The following is a 22568-nucleotide window of genomic DNA, read 5'->3' as shown; positions in this document are numbered from 1 at the left end:
TTGAGTTTGTGAAAATTGCTCTTTGTGCTTTCTTTTAGAAGTTCACATTTTATTTTTAAAGATGAGAATGATACGATGAACTGTTAATAAAAATATGAAGCAATTCAAATTTACACAACTGATTTGAGTGGAAATTAGTTTAGTGATTTGAAAACCCATTCATCAGTATTCACAAGTGCCAGCTAATGTTTACTATTAGAGTGTCATTGCTAGGTACAGTCCCCATTTCAGTGACTGAAAATGTCCACCAAAGCCTTTTGCCAGAACATTCATATCAGCTTTATTCTAAGTATAGTAAGTGAAAAACTGATTGTTACAATGGTAGAGAAGAGGGAGATGTGGTCTGCTAGAATCTCAAGGTAATAATAAAGTAAAGTTAGATAAGACTTATCAGAAGAGGCATGTGATGCTGAAATGTCTACTATCAATGGCAAAGGAAGATAGGGAACTTTTCCAAAGTAGAGTCAATCCCAAAGGTTGGCGCAGTCTAGACAATTTGTTCTCTTGGTGGAAAGGAGAGCAACAGAAAAGGCGATGGATAGAGTAAAGCCACTAAAAACCAAAAACTTTAAAGGGGTGTAATAAGATGGCTCAGGGGTTAATAGCACTTACTGCTTTTATGAAAGATAGAGGCAGCCATGAGATACCATTAAACCAAAGACCCTTGCTTAATGGGTACGTTGACCACTCTGAACACTCCCTGAATCATATATTCTGTGACTGCAGAGCTGCTGTCATGAAGAATATCTCTAAATAGTGGAGAAAAAAATTTTGAACAAAATCATGCAGTATTTGGAAAAGTGGAAGTCCAGTTTGCATCAAAGTCTACAGTAGAACACATGTATAGGCTAAAAGTTGCACTTTGGAATTGGGGAAGATTATCCAGGGGCAGGACTAGTGTTTGTAATCTGACCTATGAAGGATCAGTCAGAACAGTAAGCACCATTTTCAGCTGAATCAATGAAAAACTGCCCAAGAGGTAAGAGAAGAATGAGACCTACCAAAGACCACCCAGAAGCACCTGCAGACCTGTGGAGAACTCAGTGTGATTCTGAATCCAGTCAGCACTCAGTAAGACACTGTTCAGATGCTGTACTTATGCTCTCCACCCACTCTAGGTTGTTCTTCCCATATTCACCACCCAACATGAATTTATCAGCCCACATTGTCCTAGTCTGTTCTCATTCTCTTTTTTTCTCTCATTTTCATTTTGTTAGGAGGGGGGGTAGAGACAGAGAGAGAGAGAGAGAGAGAGAGAGAGAGAGAGAGAGAGAGAGAAAGAGAGAGAGAGGAGAGAGAGAGAGAAACAGAGAGAGAGAAACAGAGACAGAGAGAGACAGAGACAGAGAAACAGAGACAAAGACAGATAGAGACAGACAGAGACAGAGACAGGGACAGGGACAGGGAGGAAGAAAAGGCAGATTTTTAACAGTTGACCATTTCTTTGAAGTCTCTGTATCTCTTTTCAGAATAAAAACAAGCTGCAGGAATTCATGGCCATAAAGTCAGCACCAAAGAAGACACTTGAACCAATCCATGAGTCTAAATAGAAAAATAAAGCTTCTTGCTACTGTGCTTCCAACTGTGATGGACTCTTATCTTTCTGGAACTATAAACCCAAACAAACTCATTCTTCCATTAAAAATGAGGAAAGAAAAAGAAAAGTAAAAACATGCTAGAATAGTAGTTACATAAATAAATAGAAGACAGTCATCAAATACTATAAAAAATAGCAGGAACTAATCTTTCAATAATAACCAAATCTAGTTAAATTCAAGTCTTCCATTTAAAGTCATAGGTTGAGAGGACTTTGAGTGCAGAACGGGCGCTCAGACCATCTGCCACCAGGAAGAGCGGAGATCCAGGGACATAGGTCTGGTGAGAAGGCGTTTGGACTACCCGGGGTAAAGAGAGATCTCTGCAGAGAGATCTCTGCCGAGCGTGCGAAAAGTGCACCCCCCCCAGCTTGGTTCAGGGAACCAGTGACCCAGCATCAGGCTATTCCCAGCCGGAGAACTTTTGAGTTCAAAACAGGCTCTCAGACCATCCATCACCAGGAACAGCAGAGATCCAGGGACACAGGCCTGGTGAAAAGGCCTTCAGAGTAGCCAGGGAGCAGGAGATCCAGGGAAACAGTCCAGGTACAAGGGAGAGGCAAGAACCAATCACTGACAACAGGATCACATAAAATCACAGACAACAAGATGGCAAGAGGAAAGCAAATGAACTTACCCCAGGGAAACAAAGACAACCTGGAAACACCAGAACCCAGCTCTCCAATCACAGCAAACAGCAGAATGCCAAACACTCCAGAAAAAGAAGACTCAGACCTGAAATCATACCTCAAGATGATGACAGAGATCTTTAAACAAGAATGGGAGGAAAAGCATAAAGAATTAGAAGCTTTTAAAGAGGAAACAAGAAAAACACTAAAAAAAAAAAAAAAAAAAAAAAAAAAAAAAAAAAACTCAAAGAACTAGAGAAAAACAGAAACAAAGAGATGAAGGAATGGAAGAAGGAATTTAAAATGGACATGGACACAATAAAGAAAACACTAAAAGAGACAACCCTAGAGGTAGAAAACCTAAAAAAGAAATCAGGAGTCACAGATGCAAGCATTACCAACAGACTACAAGAGATGGAAGAGAGAATCTCAGGGGCAGAAGACAACATTGAAAACATAGACAAAAGAGTGAGATAAGATGCAAAAACCAAAAAGCTCCTAAACCAAAATTTCCAGGAGATCCAGGACACAATGAGAAGACCAATCCTAAGGATAATAGGAATAGAAGAGGGAGAAGAATATCAACTAAGAGGCACAGAAAATATCTTCAACAAAATTGTAGAAGGAAACTTCCCTACCCTTAAGAATGAGATGACCACAAGCATAAAAGAAGCCTAGAGAACTCCAAATAGGTTGCACCAGAAAAGAAATTCTTCCTGACACATAATAGTCAAAACACCAAGTGCCCAACGCGAAGAAAAAATATTAAAAGCAGTAAGGGAAAAAGGCCATGTAACATATAAAGGCAGACCAATCAGAATCACACCCGACTTCTCAACAGAGACTATGAAAGCTAGAAGAGCCTGAACAGACATCATGCAGACCTTAAGAGAGCACAGGTATCAGCCCAAGGTTCTATACCCAGCAAAACTCTCAATCACCATAGATGGAGAGAATAAGATATTTCAAGACAAAACTAAATTTACACAATATCTGACCACAAACCCAGCACTACAATGAATTATAGGTAGAAAACCCAATACAACTAGGGGAACTACATTCTAATAAATACAAGAAAACTCCTAAGAAAGAAAACCAAAACCAAAAGAGGAAAGACATACAGGCACAATTCAACTTCCAATACCAAAAATAGCAGGAAATAGCAACCACTATTCCTTGATATCTGTCAACATAAATGGACTCCATTCCCCCAATAAAAAGAAATAGGCTATCAGAATGGATATTACTGCATACAGGAAACTCATCTCAGAGACAAAGACAGACACTATCTCAGAGTAAAAGTTTGGGAAAAAAACCTCCCAAGCAAATGGCCCCAAGAAGCAAGCTGGAGTGGCCATTCTAATATCAAATAAAGTAGATTTTCAACCAAAAGTTATCAAAAGAAGATAAAGGACACTTTTTACACATTACATTGGAAATCTGTCAGGAGGAACTCTCAATCCTTAACATATATGCTCCAAATAAAAAAGCACCGATATTCATAAAAGAAACCCTACTAAAGCTGAAAAAATACATTGCACCCCACACAATAATAGTGGGAGACCTAAATACCCCACACTCACCAATGGACAGATTATGGAAACAGAAACTGAACAAGAACACTAGCAGAGGTTATGAACCAACTGGAATTAATAGATATCTACAGAACATATCATCCTAAACCAAAAGAATACATCTTTTCTCAGCACTTCATGGCTGAGAAAATTGACCACATAATTGGACACAGAACAAGCCTCAATCGATAAAAGAAGATCGAAATACTCCCATGCATCCTTTCAGATCACCATGGTCTGAGGCTGGTTTTTAATAACAACAAAGGCAAAAAAAGCCCATATACACATGGAAACTAAACAATGCTCTATTAAAAAATAGCAGGGTCAAAGAAGAAATAAAAAAATTCAATGAAAATGAAACCACAACATACCCAAACATATGCGATGCAATGAAAGCAGTACTGAGAGGAAAATTCATAGCATTGAGTGCTTTCAAAAAGAAACTGGAGAGAGCATACACCAGCAACTTGACAGCACAGCTGAAAGCTCTAGAACAAAAGGAAGCAGATACACTCAAGAGGAGTAGATGGCAAGAAGTAATCAAACTTAGGGAAGAAAGAGACCAAATAGAAACAAAAAGAACCATTGAAAGAATTAACAAAACCAAGAGCTGGTTCTTTGAGAAAATTAGCAAGATTGATAAACCCTTAGCCAGACTAACTAGAGGGCAAAGAAAGAGTATCCAAATTAACAAAATCAGAAAGGAAAGTGGAGAAATAATAACTGAAACTGAGAAAATTCAAGAAATAATAAGATCCTACCACAAAGGCCTATACTCAACAAAGCTGAAAAATCTGAAGGAAATGGATAAATTCCTAAACAGATACAAGATACTAAAGTTAAACCAGGACCAGATAAACCATCTAAATAATTCCATAACACCTAAAGAAATAGAAGCAGTCATCAAAAGCCTCCTAACCAAAAAAAGCCCAGGTCCAGATGGGTTCAGTGCAGAATTTTATCAGACATTTATTGACAACATAGTACCCATACTCTCCAAACTATTCCACAAAGTAAAATGAGATGGAATACTACCTAACTCATTTTTTGAGGCTACAATAACCCTTGTTCCTAAAACACACAAAGACCCTACAAGGAAAGAGAACTTCAGACCAATCTCACTTATGAACATTGATGAAAAAATACTCAACAAAATCCTTGCAAACCCAATCCAAGAACACATCAAAACGATGTTTTACTATGATCAACTTGGCTTCATCCCTGGGATGCAGAGATGGTTTAATATAAGGAAATCCATCAATGTAATCCACCATATAAGCAAACTCAAAGAAAAAACCACATGGTCATCTAACTAGATGCTGAGAAAGCATTTGACAAAATTCAATACCCCTTCATGTTAAAAGTCCTGGAAAGAACAGGAATCCAAGGTCCAAACCTAAACATAATAAAAGCAATATACATGAAACCAACAGTCAGCATCAAACTTAACAGTGGGAACTTGAAACAATCCCACTAAAATCAGGGACTCAACAAGGCTGCCCACTCTCTCCCAACCTATTCAACATAGTACTGGAAGTCCTGGCCGGAGCAATTAGACAACAAATTAGTAGCCTTCCTCTACTTAAAGGACAAACATATGGAGAAAGAAATTAGGGAAAAGGTACCCTTCACAATAGTCACAAAAACTATGAAATTCCTTGATGTGACTCTAACTCAGTAAGTGAAGGACCTGTATGACAAGAACTTCAAACTTCTAAAGAAGGAAATCGAGGAAGATCTCAGAAAACGAAAAGATCTCCCATTCTCATGGATTGGAAAGATCAACATTCTAAAAATGGCCATCTTACCAAAAGCAATCTACAGATTCAATGCAATCCCCATAAAAATACCAACCTAATTCTTCATTGAGTTGGAAAGAGCAATGTGTAATTTCATCTGGAATTACAAAAGACCTAGAATAGTAAAATCCATCCTTAAAAACAAGCAAACTTCTGCGGGAATCATTATCCCTGACCTCAAGCTATATTACAAGGCAATTGTGCTAAAACTGCATGGTACTGGTACAGAAATAGGCACGTGGATCAATGGAATAGAATAGAAGATCCAGAAATGAGCCCTCACATATATGGTCACCTGATTTTTGACAAAGGAGCTGTAAACATTCAATGGGAAAAGGACAGCCTATTTAACAAATGGTGTTGGTCCAACTGGCACTCAGCATGCATAAGAATGAAAATAGACCCTTTCTTATCTCCTTGCACAAAATTCAAGTGTATGTGGATCAAAGATTTCCACATTAAACCACTAAAACTATTAGATGAGAAAGTAGGAAAAACCTTAGAACACATAGGCACAGGAGAAAATTTTCTGAATAGAACACCAATGGCTCGAGCTCTAAGGTCAAAGATTGACATATGAGACTTAATAAGATTGCAAAGTTTCTGTAAGGCTAAGGACACTGTCAAGAAAACAAAACGGCAGCCAAGAGAGTGGGAGAAGATCTTTACCAACCCCACATCAGATAATATGCAAAATATACAAAGAACTCAAGAAGCTAGACACCAGGAAATCAAATACCCTATTAAAAATGGGGTACAGAGCTAAACAAAAATATCTCTATTGAGGAATATCGAATGGCTGAGAAATATCTAAGGACATACTCGACATCCTTAGCCATCAGGGAAATGTAAATCAAAACAACCCTGAGATTCCACCTCACACAACTCAGATTGGCCAAGATCAAAAATTCAGATGACAGCAGATGCTTGCGAGGTTGTGGAGAAAGAGGAACACTTCTCCACTGTTGGTGGGGTTGTAAACTGGTACAACCACTCTGGAAATCAGTCTGGCGATACCACAGAAAACTGAACATAGTACTACCTGAAGACCCAGTTATTCCACTTCTCAGCATTTACCCCAGAAATGCTCCAACATACAACAAAGACACATGTACCACAATGTTCATTGCAGCTCTATTTATAATAGCCAGAAGCTGGAAGAACCCAGATGTCCTTCAGTAGATGAATGGATACAAAAATTGTGGTACATATACACAATGAAATACTACTCAGCTATCAAAAAAATTACCTTATGAAATTCTTCAGAAATTGGATGCATCTAGAGAATGTCATCCTGAGTGAGATAACCCAGTCACAAAAGAACAGACATAATATGCAGTCACTGATAATTGGATACTAACCCCAGAAAGCTCTGAACACTCAGAAACAACTCACAGACTGTGTGAAGTTCAAGAAAAAAAAAGAAAAAGAAAAGAAAAAACTTTACTCCTTACACACCAAGAAAACTTTGACTAATTCCAGGTTACATTCTGTTTTACATGTACTTTATGCTCATTGTAACTAGTAAGATCGTAATTCACACTATCAAACCTTTGGGGGAAAAAAAAGCCAAGCAATGGCAAAAATGTATTCTTATACTTTTATGCAAAAATGCTTAAAATTTTTACATTTATCTTTGTTTTTTTAAAAATAAAGTCCTTCAATAAAAAAAAATTAAAAAATATAAAGATATAGGCTAGAATACTGGATTAAATAAATAGAATCCAGGGCCTATCCAGGGTCATCTCAGTAAAAACTAAATAGAAACAGCTGAGATAAATGACATTGGCTTAGTTAGGTTTTCCATTGCTTTGATGACACATCATGACCAAAAAAAGAAACTTGGAGAGGAATTTTGGCTTACATTACTTATCACTGAGGAAAATCAGGACAGGGCTTCAAACAGTGCAGGAAAACTAGAGGAAGGATCTGATGCATAGATCATCATCAAAACGGGCTGTTTACTGGCTTGCTCTTTATGGCTTATTTAGTTTGCTAGCTTCCTTATAGAATCCAGGACCATCCGTTTAGGGATATCACTACCAATACTGGGCTGCCCCACCCACAAATCACTGACTAAGAAATCCACTGCCCTATAGGTTTTTCCATTGCCCAATTCTATGCAGCCATTTTCTCATGAGTGTCCCTTCTCTTTGATGACTTTATCTTATATAAAGTTGACATAAAACTACCCAATACAGACATCACAAATCAAATGGATCTAGCAAACATTTAAAGAATATTTCATCCAAACACTGCAGTATATGCATTCTTCTCAGCAGCCCATGGGACTTTAACTAAAATGGAGTGTATAATAGGTGGAAAAACAAGGCTCAAACACTACAAACAAGTTAGAATTATTCTTATAGTCTATCTGAACACAATGTAATAAAGGTAGAATTCAGCATTAAGAAAAAAAAAAGACTACACCATTTATCTAATTCAAGGAGATTGAACAATACACTCTTGAATGAATGAAACATTAAATTAAGATGGAATGTGAGGTTTGGAGAGTAGAATAACATTGTAAATAAGGCATGCCAACCGCTACAGAATACAATGAAGCAGTTCTAAGAGGAAAGGTCATAGTTGCTATGTCTAAACAAATCAGAAGGATCTGAAATAAATAATTTAATGATGTACCTTCATGCCTTGGAAAAACATGCAAAACTCAAATTAATAAAAATAAAACCTTCTTTCCCAGCACCTTTTCCATGATTCGTTTGATCTCATGCTCTTTTTTTTTGTAAAACCCTTAGACCTGAAGAATCACACTCCACCGAGTATAGCCCCCACCCTCAGTGACCATGCTAGGCTGGAACTCAGAAGGGAACTTGTATTATCCTACCTGTGTCTCCAGACTTGCTCTTAGTCCTGCTACATCCTGCTGTCAGGAGTCCTTCCTTCCAGCTCACCGTCATCGTCTGAGGACTCTACCTCTTGGGGGAGAGACAGAGCACTCCAACCTTTTCTTTAAGCCCATCTCCATTTCTTTGTGATACACACTGGACCATAGAAACATGCTCTAACAGGGACCCAATCACCACCATCTTTGGTTAGGATCTAGAATGGACTACAGCAACTAAAGAACAAAAACAGAACATATACTCAACAAAAACCACCGAACACACCAAGGAACACTTCAAACATTATAGCTCCAGATACTGAGACTCCAGCAGAAAAACACAAACACGAACAGCAAAGAGAATATGCCTCCTTCAGAAGCCAGCAGCCTTCAACAATAGGCCCTGAGAAAAGCAACTTAGCTGAAACACATGACAGGGACTGCACAGTAGCAATTATGAGGATGCTCAAGGGCTTTAAAAATGCTATGGATAAATCCACTGGTGAAACTTGTAAACATACAAACCAACAATTGAATAAAATAACCCAAACATTCAGGACATGAGAGTATAACTTAAAGAAGAAATAGAATCACGAAAGAAAACACAAACTGAAGTAAAAGTGGACATTAAAATATGCTTCACTGACACATTAAAAGACAAGGAAGAGAGAATCTGAGGGGTTGAAGACAAAGCCAGGGATGGCTCAGCCAATAAAAAATTAAATCTATAGTAATAACAATAATAATAATAATAATAATAATAATAATAATAACAATAATAATAATAATAATAATAATACTTTTAAAAATCAGGCACAAAAATATGCAGAAAATTGGAGATACTACAAAAATACTAAATCTAAGAACAATTGGTATAGAGGAGGAAGAAACACAGGGCAAAGCAAAGAACATATTTTTAATAAAATCATAAAATCTAAACGAGAAGATACCTATTAAGGTACAGGAAGCCTGAAGAAAACCAAATAACCAGAACTAACAAAGAAATCCCCCCATGACACACAAAACACAAATCACTAATTGTACAGAGAAGATGCTTATTAAATTAAAATTTAACATATGTTAAAATATGGGAGGAAAAATGTTGCAGTAAATATTAAATGGATGGCTTACCTCTTTATTGGCCCCCTTGGTCTCACTCCGCGGGTGCTGCTTTCGAATGGAACTGAACCCACAGACGCTGTAACATGTAAACACAGACCTATTATAATAGCTCCTAAGTTCTCAGTGGAGACTCTGATTCTAGTTCAGACTATTATACCAAGTAAAATTATCAATTGTAGTTGAAGTGAAAGCAAAGCATCCCATGATAAAACCACATTTATTTTCTGTCTACCTAGTTAGCTGTATAGAAGAGACTAGAAGAAAAATGTAAATATTTTTTATTAAGTTATTTCATGTATTTACAATCCAAATATTTCTTCTTTCTGCTCCCCTCTCCCAAAGTTCATCACTCCATTCCCCTCACCTTGCCTCTGTGAGGGTGCTCCCCCACCCACTCCCTCCCCCACCCACCCTCCCAGCATCCCTCTTCCCTTGAGAATTAAGTATCTAAAGGATTAGGTGCATCTTCTCTCACTGAGGTCCGACAAAGCAGTCCTTTGTTACACATGTGTCAGGGGCCACAGACCAGCCAGTGCATGTTCTTTGGTTGGTGGTTTAGTCTCTGGGAGCTCCAAGAAGTCCAAGAGTCCAAGTTAGTTGATACTGTTGTTCTTCCTATGTGTTTACCATCCCCTTCAGCTCCTTCAATCTTTCCCCTAGCTCTTGCACAAGAGTCTCCCACAACAGTCTAATGGTTGGCTGTAAGTAGCTGCATCTGTCTCAGTCAGCTTCTGGAAGTGAGTCTCAGAAGACAGCCATGCTAGGCTCCAGTCTGCAAGCACAACATGGCACCAGTAATAATGTCAGGGTCTGCTGCTTGCTCATTGGATAAATCCCAAGTTGGGCTGGTCACTGGATAGCCTTTTCTTCAGTCTCTGCTCCATTTTAGTGCCTTTATTTTAGACCGAAACAATTATGGGTCAAAATTGTTTGAAGATAAGTGGGTGGCTCTATCCTCTACTGGAAGCACTGTCTATCTACTAGAGGTGGTTTTATTAATGTTCCATCTCCCTACTGTTGGGCATTTTGTATATAGTTCCACCTGAAGACCCAGCTATACCACACCTGGGCATATACCAAAAAAAAAAAAAAAAAAAAAAAAACATGCTGGACCATACCACAAGGACATGTGCTCCACTATGCTCATTTGTAATAGCCAGAAGCTGAAAACAACCCAAATGTTCCTCAACTTAAGAATGGATGCAGAAAATATCTTTCTGATATATCAAAAAATTTACTTCTTATCATCAAGAATAGTCATCACTGTAAGGTTAAAACAGAAAAAAAAAAGAATTACAAATAAACAGTTGTAGAAAGTAAGCAAGAGTAGTCATTTAAAAATTTTTTAAAATAGATTTCAACCCAAAACTTATCAAAAGAGATAGGAAAGAACACTACATATTAATTTTTAAAAATCCACCAAACACATATTGTAATTATAAACTTTTATAGAATATTTCAATGAAACACTAAAAAATATGCATTGTTCTCAGTAGCTCTTAAAACAGTTTTCCAAAATTAGAGAACAACTTGTGTCCTAGTTGACCACTATTTAGTAAAGTTGGTTATGAACAGCAGAAAGTATACAAACTCATGGAAGCTGGACATCTCACTACTGAACAAAAAAAATGAGATCAATAAAGAAATGAAGAAGTAAATTAAAAACATTTAAGAATTGAATGAAAGTGAAAACACAACATATCCAAACCTATAGGACAGAAAAAAAAGACAAATCTAAGATGCAAGTTCATATAAAACCAACAGGAGATGTCTCAGATTAGTAACTTGACATACCTGGAAGCCCTAAAAAAGTAAGAAAAAAATAGTACAAAAAAAGAGTAGCTAGAAATGAAACTCATAGCTGTACTCAATTGAATAGAAACAATAATAAGAAAAACAAACTACAAAGAATCAATGAAATGAAGAGTTGGTTCTCTGAGAAATAATCAAGACTCACTTAAACCCTGAGCCAATTTAATGAAAAGACACAGAGACAAGATGAAAACTAATAAAGTTAGGAATGATGAGGGGGATATTACAGTAATGACAGACATTGAGCTATTTAAAGAAATCTAAACACATATTTTAAAAATCCATATTTCTCCAAACTGGGAAAACCTAAAAGAAATAGATAATATTTTTATGTATACTACATACAAAAGTTAAATCAAGATAAAATAAGCAATGTATACAGACTAATAACCTCTAGTACAATAGTACCACTAACTAAAAGTCTTCCAAACAGACAAAAGCCCAAGGTCAGGTAGATTCACTAAAAAATTACACCAGACCTTTAAAGAATAACTAACATCAATACTTCTCAAAATTTATCACAATATGAAAAAAAACACTGCTCAATAATTCTTGAGACAATAGTTACGCCAATACCTAAACCACATAAAGACCCAACAAAGACCCAACAACAACAAAAAGTATAGACTAACATCTGTTGTGAACATAGATTCAAATTTTCTCAATGAAATACTTGCAAATAAATCCAAGAACACATCAAAAAGACCATCAACCATGATAATGTCAGCTTCATCCTAAAGATGCAGAGGTTCAATATACAGAAGTTAATAAATTTAATCCTTTACATAAACAGACTGAAAGGCCAAAAGGTCAGTATCATCTTATGAGATGCACAAAGGCATGTGAGAAAATTCAGTATCAACTCACTATAAAAATTGTGAAGAGATTAGGGAATGGACATACCTCAATATAATAAAGCTAATTTACAGCAAGAACACAGATACTATAAATCTAAATAAAGAGAAACTCAAAGAATTTCTACTCAAATCAGTAAAAGGATAAGAATGCCCACTCTCTTCTTACCTAGTCAATGTAATACTTAAAGTCCTATCTAGAACAATAAGACAAATAAAGGTCATCAAGGGATACAAATAGAACAAGAAGTCAAAGTACATTTATTTGCAGATATATTTTTATACATAAAGATCCTAAAACTTCTACCAAGAAACTTCTCAGCTATTAAGTACTCACAGCAATTATCAGGATACAAAATTAACAAACACACAAAATTTAATAGCCTTCTTATATACAAGTTAGACTATGAGGAAAAAATGAAGAATCAATATCTTTTACAATAACCTTAAAATTTTCTTAGGGTAACTCTAACCAAGCAAGTAAAAGACTTATATAATAAAAACTTTAAGACACTAAAGAAGATATCAGAAAATGGAAAGATTTCCCATGTTTTTGGATCATAGGATTAATATAGTGAAAATGGCTATTTTTTAAAAAAGCAATCTACAGGTTTGACACAATACTCTTCAAAATACCAACACAATTCCTCGCAGAAATTAAAAGGAAAATTTTTCAGTTTCACATGGAAAAAAAATCCCAGGGCAGCTAATACAACTCTGAACAATTAAAGAAGTACTGGAGGTCTCATCATCCTTGGTCTCAAATTTTACAACAGAGCTCTAATAACGAAAACCACCATGGTATTGGCATAAAAACGAACACATTCCTCAAGGGAATCGAGTTGAAGACCCAGACATAATTTCATATACTTATGGATAACTGATTTTTGACAAAGTAGCTAAAAAATACACACTGAAGAAAAGAGAGCATCTTCAAGAAAGAGGGCTGGTCAAACTGGAAGGCTGTAGAAAAATGAAGAATGAAAAATGTATATATCACCCTGCTTAAAACTAAACTCCTAATGAATCAAAGACTGAACATAAACCCAGATACCCTGAATCTGTTAGAAAAGACATGGGTGGCTGTCGAATGGAACTCACTGGCCCAGGAAAAACTTTCTGAACAGGACACTAATAACATAGGCAATAAGACCAAGAGTTAATAAATGAAAATTCATGAAGCTGAAAAGGTTTTGTATGTCACAGGACATCATCATTTGGGAAGAGCAGCAGTCTACAGATGAGGAAAGTAACTTTACACACGATATACAATAGAGCATCTGGGGCCTCACTTAAACATCAGAAAAGCTCCTTCCTGTAAGGGACAGGATTTAACACAGACCAACAACACAATGTGCAGAGAGAGAGGCTAATGCCTCCTCTCAAGGCTTAGGAATCTATACAAAAGAAGAAGCATAAAGATGGTAAGAACCAAAAGTAATGGATGACTCCATGAAAACAGTGTCTTCTAGATGCAACAACACAAGACCTGAATAGGTTCAAGCCAGACAGGGTCCCAGGACTGAGAAGAGGAGATAGAGAAAGGAATCTCATACCTAACCAGGCACTACTTGTAACTAATATCTACGATCAAAGGGAAAAATTCATTTTTTCCCAATGAGTATTACTGGGTATATCGACTTCAGAAAGAGAATGAGTTATTGACTTGGAGGCAGACTTGAAGAACAAACAAACTCTAGAAGTTGGTTGAAGAAAAGGTGCCAGAACATTTCAAGGGGTGTAGTCACAGTCTGTGCACTGAAATCGAGAAGTTAACACCAAGCAAAGGCTCAAGGGGTGTTCACTTTAGCAATGTGGCCAGTTAGAAAAGAGAGCATGCTCAATCCTTACACACCAAGAAAACATTGACTAATTCTGGGTTACATCCTGTTTTACATGTACTTTTTGCTCATTGTAACTAGTAAGACCTTAATGCAGAGTATCAAACCTTAAAAAAAAAAAAAAAAAAAAAAAAAGGAAAAAAGAAAAAAAAAAGCCAAGCACTGACACAATTGTATTTGTATACATTTATGCAAAAATGTTTAATTTTTTTCCTTCTTTTATCTTTGTTTTTTAAAATAAAGTTCAAAAAAAAGAACTCACAACATTTAAAAAAGAAAAAAAAAGAAAAGAGAGCTCAAAGGAGAGAAAGTCAAAGTGACTCCTGAGGGTAAAATACCCCTGTGGTGCTCCAGTATGGAGATGATGGAACTGCAGTACAGGAAGAAGAGTGCTTGCCCTGTAGGATTTGCTGAAGGAGGCAGAGACAGGAGGATCGCGAGTTTGAGGCCAGCAGGAGGAAGGAGAATGTTCCGGAAGAGTAGGTTACAGCTCCTAATAGTGCATAAAATATCTTTGTTCTGACACAAAGAACTAATATAATGAACAATCTTTAGCAGTTTGACCTTCGTTTTTTAGTCTGTCAAATTAACTAATTGAAAAAAGTGGAGATTTTTATGTTTGTATTCCTCTATAGATTAAACAGAGAGGTTTATTTTTATTGCATTTACCAGATGTTTTGACCCATGATAAGTCAACCCACTAATGCTGATCTGTTGGTAAAGGAAGCCTTAATCTGACAGGGATCTTAAGACCAAGATTCTTATTAATAAGTTATGACTCAGGGTCATTATTCTACCTTGGAATAAACCTTCAGGCAGAGTCGATGGTCCCTATCCGTGGAATAACACCTTGAAAGCATCATTTCCAGGCTGAACTAATAGACTCCATATAGGACCAAGGTGCCAATCTAAAAGCATTAGGAGAAATGCATCCAAAAATGATGCTCCTCAGTTTAGAAGGAAACAGTGCTACACTGGAACTGACTGGCAGCAAATGGAGCCTCTGGGATTTCCAGATGGGATGGTATGAGGTGTGATGGGGGAAGTCAAGTTTGATTCTATAGGTTTTGGCATAAACCAGTGAAAGAACTGAGTTACATGTTGACAGTGTGGCTGTGACTGTGAAGCCCTAAACCTATTGGCACCCAGCCACCTTCTAGCAGTGCCTCACACTAAGGGTAAATTTCATGGCAGGGATTCGACCTTTCGCATGCATCTCTATGTAAACATATATCATAAGATATGTTATGTTCTATACTCTAGAATCAACAGCAGTAGCAATCAGAGTGACCTATGAATTACTAACCAAGCATCTCTAAACAAACCAAAGCAACACTGATCAAGTTCTCCGTGACCTGATAACTCATCTATGGCATCATGAAATGAAATGAAGCTAGTCCTAGGCTACCTAGTAATTTCTCAGAAAGGGAAAAGGTTAATGAGATTTTTACAATAAAAATATAAATGAACCAATGCTATCATAGTACTTTATTAGTAAATAAGATCCTAAGTCTTATCATGTAATACATGTTAAATGAGTGTATGTGTATGTGTGAAAGAGAGAGAGACACACAGACATGGAGCAAGGGAGTACTTGTGGGAATACACAACTTGTATAGAAAAATAACATGTGATGCTGTACCCCACGTTGCTGAATCAGGGCTGATGAGCCTGATCACCAGGCAAAGGTATTTTTTGACAAGGCTTACAACCTAAGTTTGACCCCTGGAACTCATTTTTAGAAATAGAAAAACAACTCCTGCAGACTTCTATAACAGCACCATGATACACACATGCACTCAAGTGATGCACATGCATGTGAGAGAGCGCACACACAAATAAAACATGTGAGAGAGCGCACACACAAATAAAACATGTGAGAGAGCGCACACACAAATAAAACATGTGAGAGAGCGCACACACAAATATATGAAAAGACTGATTTGAAGACAGGCTCTGCAGAATGTCAGAAGAGGGAGGAGATGGTATGGTGTGTCTTTTAAGATGTTTCTAATTTGTTTAAATTGTTTTGTAACATCTCTTTCTAAATTCCAGAGCACAGTAACGAAGCATAAGAGGCACGTAAACATTTCTACCTACTTATCTTTATGTAAGAAAACTGTGACTTGATCTACTCAGCCAACTTACTGACATTTTCCTAAAATACCTTACAGGTATGCATTAAAAAAATTTCTTTTAAAACATTGTGCATTTGGAATGCAAAACCCAGAGGACTGACAGCAGATGTGACTTGAAAGCCTTCTTCCTGAGGACTAACTTTCATGGTACCAGAAGGTTCTATACAAGATCCAAAGACGTTCTATACAAGATTCTATCCAAGAACCAACCCACAGTCCTACCTTTTTGTGACACCTATACACCAGAATTACAATCAGCATGGCTTTAACCAAACTGTTACGGCAGTGGGACTCCTATTTCAGCTGCAACCAACAGTTCTGTAGTTGGACTAATGTCCTCTCCATGCTGGAAATCATGCTTTGTACTAGAAACCTAGCCCCGGGGATACCAAAGAATAAAGAAGTCACAAATCTTAGAGAAGAACATACTACTTCCACTTTAATAAACTAGTATAATCCCTAATTTCATCCTGAATATTTTTATACACACAGGTCACCACTCAGTTAAAACTTCTCTTTGCCACGGATAGAGATCATTACAGAAAACCACAACTGGTCAGAAAGCAGAGAATGTGTCATTGTGAGATACCCAGACACGGTGACTACATCTACAATGCAGTTTCTGCACCCAAGACTCAGGGAACATTGACTGATGGCAGGAGTTAGGGGTGAGAAAGACTGCTAAGATGATGTGTTTCTTAGAAATGACAAGGAAGCCATAATCAAGATGCCTTAGCAGTTTGGTGACCTGAACTGAAGAAGTACAGCCCCACCAGATATGTTAGCAGAGAAAGGAGAAATCTCATGGGGTTCCACTCTTAGACAAAGGACTACAGGCAACCAAGGAATACTAAGTGTGGGAGAGAGAGTCTGCCCAAGAGAGCTCCCAATATCAAGTGGTCAGCCCTGAAATAATATGTGTATGTGTGTGCATGTGTGAAACACTAAATACATTCAGCAGGTTGTATTTATATACTTAAGAATATATATTAGATAGTATATTATATACATATACATATATGATATATAACTATATATTATATATAGTATGTAGAAGGTATTATATATTATATTATAATAAGATATTATAGACAATGTAACTAAAGTATTGCCATGATTTTGAGAATGAGCAAGTTATAGGTATAGGAGAGGTATTGAGAAGGAGAAAAATGAAGTGAAAAAATATGTAAATTTAAAATTCACAAACATTTTAAAAGGAATTTCTTTTAAATACATACTCTGCTACAGACTACATACCAAAAAACCATGCAAAGAGATATATGACTTGTGCTTCTGACTTTATCTCTAGCAGACACCAACCTCATGTAGACTACATATGCTAGGCAAATGGAACTTAGGAAGGTTAAAATAGCACTGACATTTCTTCATACAATAAAAGTAGCATATGCTCAGTGAGGAAGCAGATCATGTTTGTGAGCCGTATGACTTCCCATTATAATATTTTTACTTACATCAAACTACTCTCTCGTGACAAAGCCCAGACTGTATCATCAGCAGTATCTACACAGACGGAGGCTTTAAAAGTTTGCACACATCACCTCTCCTCAAACTCACCTCCAACAATTGTGCCTCCTGATCTGCTCCATGGATGGAGAGAGGTTCTTTCCTGTGCTCAGAATAAAGCAGGACACTAAGTAGTTTGAACCCTGTGTGCGTCTGATTGCAAACTGTTTATTTAATTCCATAGTTTATAAATATAATGATCTTGTAATAGACCTGCTGAGCACAAGTGGGCAGCTTAATGCACAGTCTTCAAATCTTCATGTTAATTACTTCTGCTCCCAGACTGTGTGCGGGAGAAGAACTCGGCAGAGGTTAGAGTCTGGCCTCAACAACTTGCTGGGAGGCCATCAGCAGTCACTTAGCCTCTCATGGTGTCATCTTGCCTGTCTATAGAATGAGGATTAAATATTTACTTCACAGACTTGCCTTTGTGGCTTAATGAGACATAAAGAACTTGTGAAACTACTTACTCGGAGCTCAGCACATAATAAGCCCACAATAAGTGCTAATTAATTTCAAATTTGATCCAGAGAGGAAATGCATGTGAGGAATCAGATTATAGTTTAAAGGCTGAGGGTAGACTGCTCCCCCACCCACAGGCGCTGGCAGATTTTGTCTGGGAAGTGGGATAAGACTTTAAGTGCCCCTAAAGTCTTAAGAAACACTCCCTTTAGTTTGATCCAGTCAGGTGTCTTCTGGTAAAAGTAATCTAGAGCCAGCGAACACAGAAACAGGGTTTCTTTTTCCTCGCCAAAAAAATTATACCCATTTCTTGTAATGAACTAAGCTAAAAACTGTGACAGACAAGTAGCGGAAGAAAATGCTGCATGTTAAAATAGGAAGCAGACAGCAGCTCCACCCTGGTGAGAGAGAGCGGAGAGGACCAGAGCACGGGCTGCTTACCTGTCACACTCAAGGACCATGTGTGAGCCTGTGTTGCAGCGTTCGCAAGCGTGTACAAAACAGTTCCAGGGTCACCGCGGCCTGTCTCAGGCGAGCTGGCAGCGGAGTCTTCCCGCGTGAACTTGGTAAGGCAGGAGTGTCAATGAAGGTACTGGCAGCTCTACCTTGCCTTCTGCTGTCCCAGAAGCGGCGCAGTCTCTGCCACACATCATCAGCTGGCAAGTCCGAATTGAATGGTCTTTACCACGTTGATTTGAAATGTTGATGAATGGGCCTGTGTCAGTCCTGGCAAGGGAGGAGGAAATTTCAAGAGAATCAGTTTTCTTAGCGGACGGATCAACCATTTCCAGAATAGCAGGGAACAGTGCAAATAAAATCCATGCAGCTGCACACCGGATACCCGGTGCCTTTGTCCCCTCACAGCCTCCATGACATCACTTTTTATTGATCACTTCTCTGATCCAGGTCTGAATAGGTGAGCTTTATTTGGCATTGGTAGACACCGGGACTGCCACTTAGGAAGCATTTCCCATGGATTTGATACGACACTTGATAATGGAATAGGCATAGCGCTGCCCATCCGATGGGCTTCTTGGGTAATGTGAGCAAGCAGCGCATGGGAACTGGTGCCACCATTACAGACTTTCTTGGTTGCACTATGATCTGATTCCTTTCTGACTAAGACATGGACCCATGTAGTGGTGGAAATGACTCATCTATCTCAGCTAGGAGTCTGGGGTTTTTCCCCAAAGTAGCAGAATGCTTAGGAGAGTCGGATGAAAAGAAGGAGAACAGGAATGACTGTTCATCATATAAAAACATACATCTAGGCCAATCACATGAGGACTTTTCCATGCTGTCAAAGAATAGTTACCATTACTTTACAAGTAGATATTTTCAAGTTGATATAGCCAAAGACACATGTTAGATTCACTCCATTTGTGGAAAACGGAAAAATATGCAATAAAGTCAAAACATTTGCTTTCTACATATTGCCAAGATGAAAAGCAGAGTCCAGACTGAAGTGCTAGCTGTTAGCAACTAAAAGGACATAAAAGAAACAGGGAAATACTGGATCTTAATGTATAAACACTCTCCAAGGAGGAGACGCTTGCTAGGAGAGCCCTTGATCTCCCTAACTTCCCATGTGCTGTTTCCAGGCTACAGTGGAGGGATGGCGTCCCAAATAGTCACTCTGAGCAGACACATAGAGATGGGTAGGAGTGGAGACAAAAGCACAATAAACTATAGTCCACGTTCCTGGAGGAGAAAATCCTCCACAGAGACAGGCTTCCAGGTATCCGGAAAAACTTTCCCCCTTGGATAAAAAGAACTAAGTATTAATCGATGTGAACATGTAAGGAGTTACGCACCGTTGGGTAATAATCATTCAAAAGTAATGGGGGGATGGAAAATTCTTTGATGTTCACACAGGAACAAGAATGGTCTAGGTACTAATTTATACTCATTTATACACAAATTTGTATTCTCACTTCTCAGAGTAGGAAAAAAATGTGTATCTGGGAGGTGTAATATGTGTACATGTGTATCCATATACACATGGAGGCCAGATGAAGACTGGGTGTTCTGTTCTATCATTCTCTGCCTTTGTCCCCTGACACAGGCTCTTTCACTGGTACTTCAGTTCGGCGGTGGCCAGCAAGTCTCAGTAATCCTCTTGTCTATACCCCAACAGTCCTGTGGTTACAGGTGTGAGAAACCATGCACAGCTTTGTATGTGGGTCTGGGATACTAGCCTGGTTACCATGCTCCCCAAACATGCACTCTTACCTGGTGAGCCCTCTCTCCAACCTGGAACATTAGGTAAAGCAATTAGGCAAAATTAGATTAAAGGCTACTTTGGTATTGCCTAACAAAGCTGAAAAGCAAACTTTGAAAGAAACATTTGTTTTTCGGTAACATGTTCATGTTCCAGAACAGAGGTTAAGATTCATAGAAATTAAGAAATTAAAGAAAACCATATAATGTCTGAAATAGAATAAAATTCCAGACCGTGCAAAGCAATCTTAAGAACAGAATGAGAAGGACAAGCCACCCACAGAAACTGACTAAGAAACGGCACAGATGATAAAACTGGAAAAGAATATCAAAGCATCTGTCATAACTGAATTCTGTGTGCTGAAGCGGTCAGTAGACTTGGCTGCCATCATGGTTGAAGGATTGGTTCTCTTTGTTTTTCACCTTCTCCCTCCCTCTTTAGATATTATTGAAAGGGATCCAACTGTAACAATGATAGAAACCAGTCTTTTAATAATATCAAGCTGAACACGCCCTGCCCCATTGCCTATGTAAAACAGGAAGTAACTCCTATGTAAAATCCTTAAGTGAAACAAAGCCTGGAGAGTGAAGTAGAAAACAGAGCCAACAAACCAAGATTCTGGCATAAAGAGAACAGGGTCACAGACTGGCTGAACACACTTCGTCCCTGTGGCCAACTTGTTGAATGTCAGTCCAGCGACATCAACCTGCCGCTTCCTGTGAGAACCTTGAGTTCTCAGTGCCTTCAGTCCTCTGGCAGCTTCACAGCAGCTTGAACTCTTCAGGAAGACACTCTCCTCCCTCAGATCAAAGTCCCCACAGTTAAGATTACATCGGAATTTACAGCAGAACATTCCTTCTCTCATGTGGTTGAGGAAAAGAAAGAGTGTCACGATCCCTTCTTAAAAGATGATTTAATCCTTTAAGACTTCATGCTTTTTAGTGGACATTTCATAGGAAAATTTTGAAGAGCCTCAATGAATTCCATTAAAATGAAACATAAATGGAAAGGAATTTCTTCCTCCTAAAGTGGTTCCATAACGTTCGTTTGCTTCTCACATCAGTTAGGCTCTTAGTCACTCTTTAAAGGCGCAGTTTGGTTGGGTATCTTCCGTGGGCTTCGTGTGTTGTTCTAACAGTGGGCTCTGTTCTCATTCATTACTGCAAGTCTTCCACATTCAGTATCTTTCTCACCAAATGAAGCTAAAGGTCTGGATGGTACCAATCTACTTGTCTTTGCTTCTTGGCACTTGCATTATTGGAAGTCTGATCTGGATAGTTTCCAACAGCAAACTCTTATTTGGGTTTAGCTAACCAAATATAAAGGCATTTCGGAATGATCACTATAGTGGGTTTAAGTGAAAGAATTTAATTGATTTTGAAAGCACACACACACACACACACACACACACACACACACACGCCAATGAAGGAAAAGCCCCAGTTTCAGAGTATGTTGAAATTTCACCATATTCTAGAGAGCAAATGAGAGCCTCATCTCTCATGTGGATGATAGTCTGAGACCACAAGTTCAGAGGTCAGGGTAGAATCTGAGGAGGTTTGAAATGTGTGACTACACTCCACAGCAGCTGCTTCTTGGCTCCTCTCCCAGTAGCTTCAGCACTAAGACTAATGGCTAAGAAAACATCAGGAGGTCAGTAAGTAAGAGCTTATAAAGGAACTACATCTGAATACATACCAAAGAAAGAGAAGGAATCTTCCCATGAAAGACATAAAATCAGATCTTCAAAGAAATTCTGTATATACTTTGCATTTCTATCCACTTTTGGTCATTCATTACTTAGCTCACAGGCTGAAAAGAGAAGCATAGAAAGTGCTAACAACAGCCACCTGAAATATTTCAACACTTAGTGTCCTGGGTAACCGGTAACAGTGGCCAAACAGATGACACAGGGTCATATTCCAGAGGCTGAATATAATGCATCCTAGAAACAGAAACAGGGCTTTTATAGCCACAGCAGGGGGTGGTAATGACAGCCTGTTCATCTCCTCTCAGATATGACCAACACCGGATTTGGGTATAAATGCTTCTAGTGGCATTGTTCACGATGGCCTCAACCAATGTTCCTGGTCTTCAACAGGTGAATGACTGAAATAATTGGGGTAAAAAATAGAATATTACAGAATAAAAG

This window comes from Micromys minutus (assembly GCF_963924665.1).
Source record: "Micromys minutus genome assembly, chromosome: 13".
Lineage (NCBI taxonomy): Eukaryota > Metazoa > Chordata > Mammalia > Rodentia > Muridae > Micromys > Micromys minutus.
Note: the sequence above shows the minus strand (reverse complement) of the source record.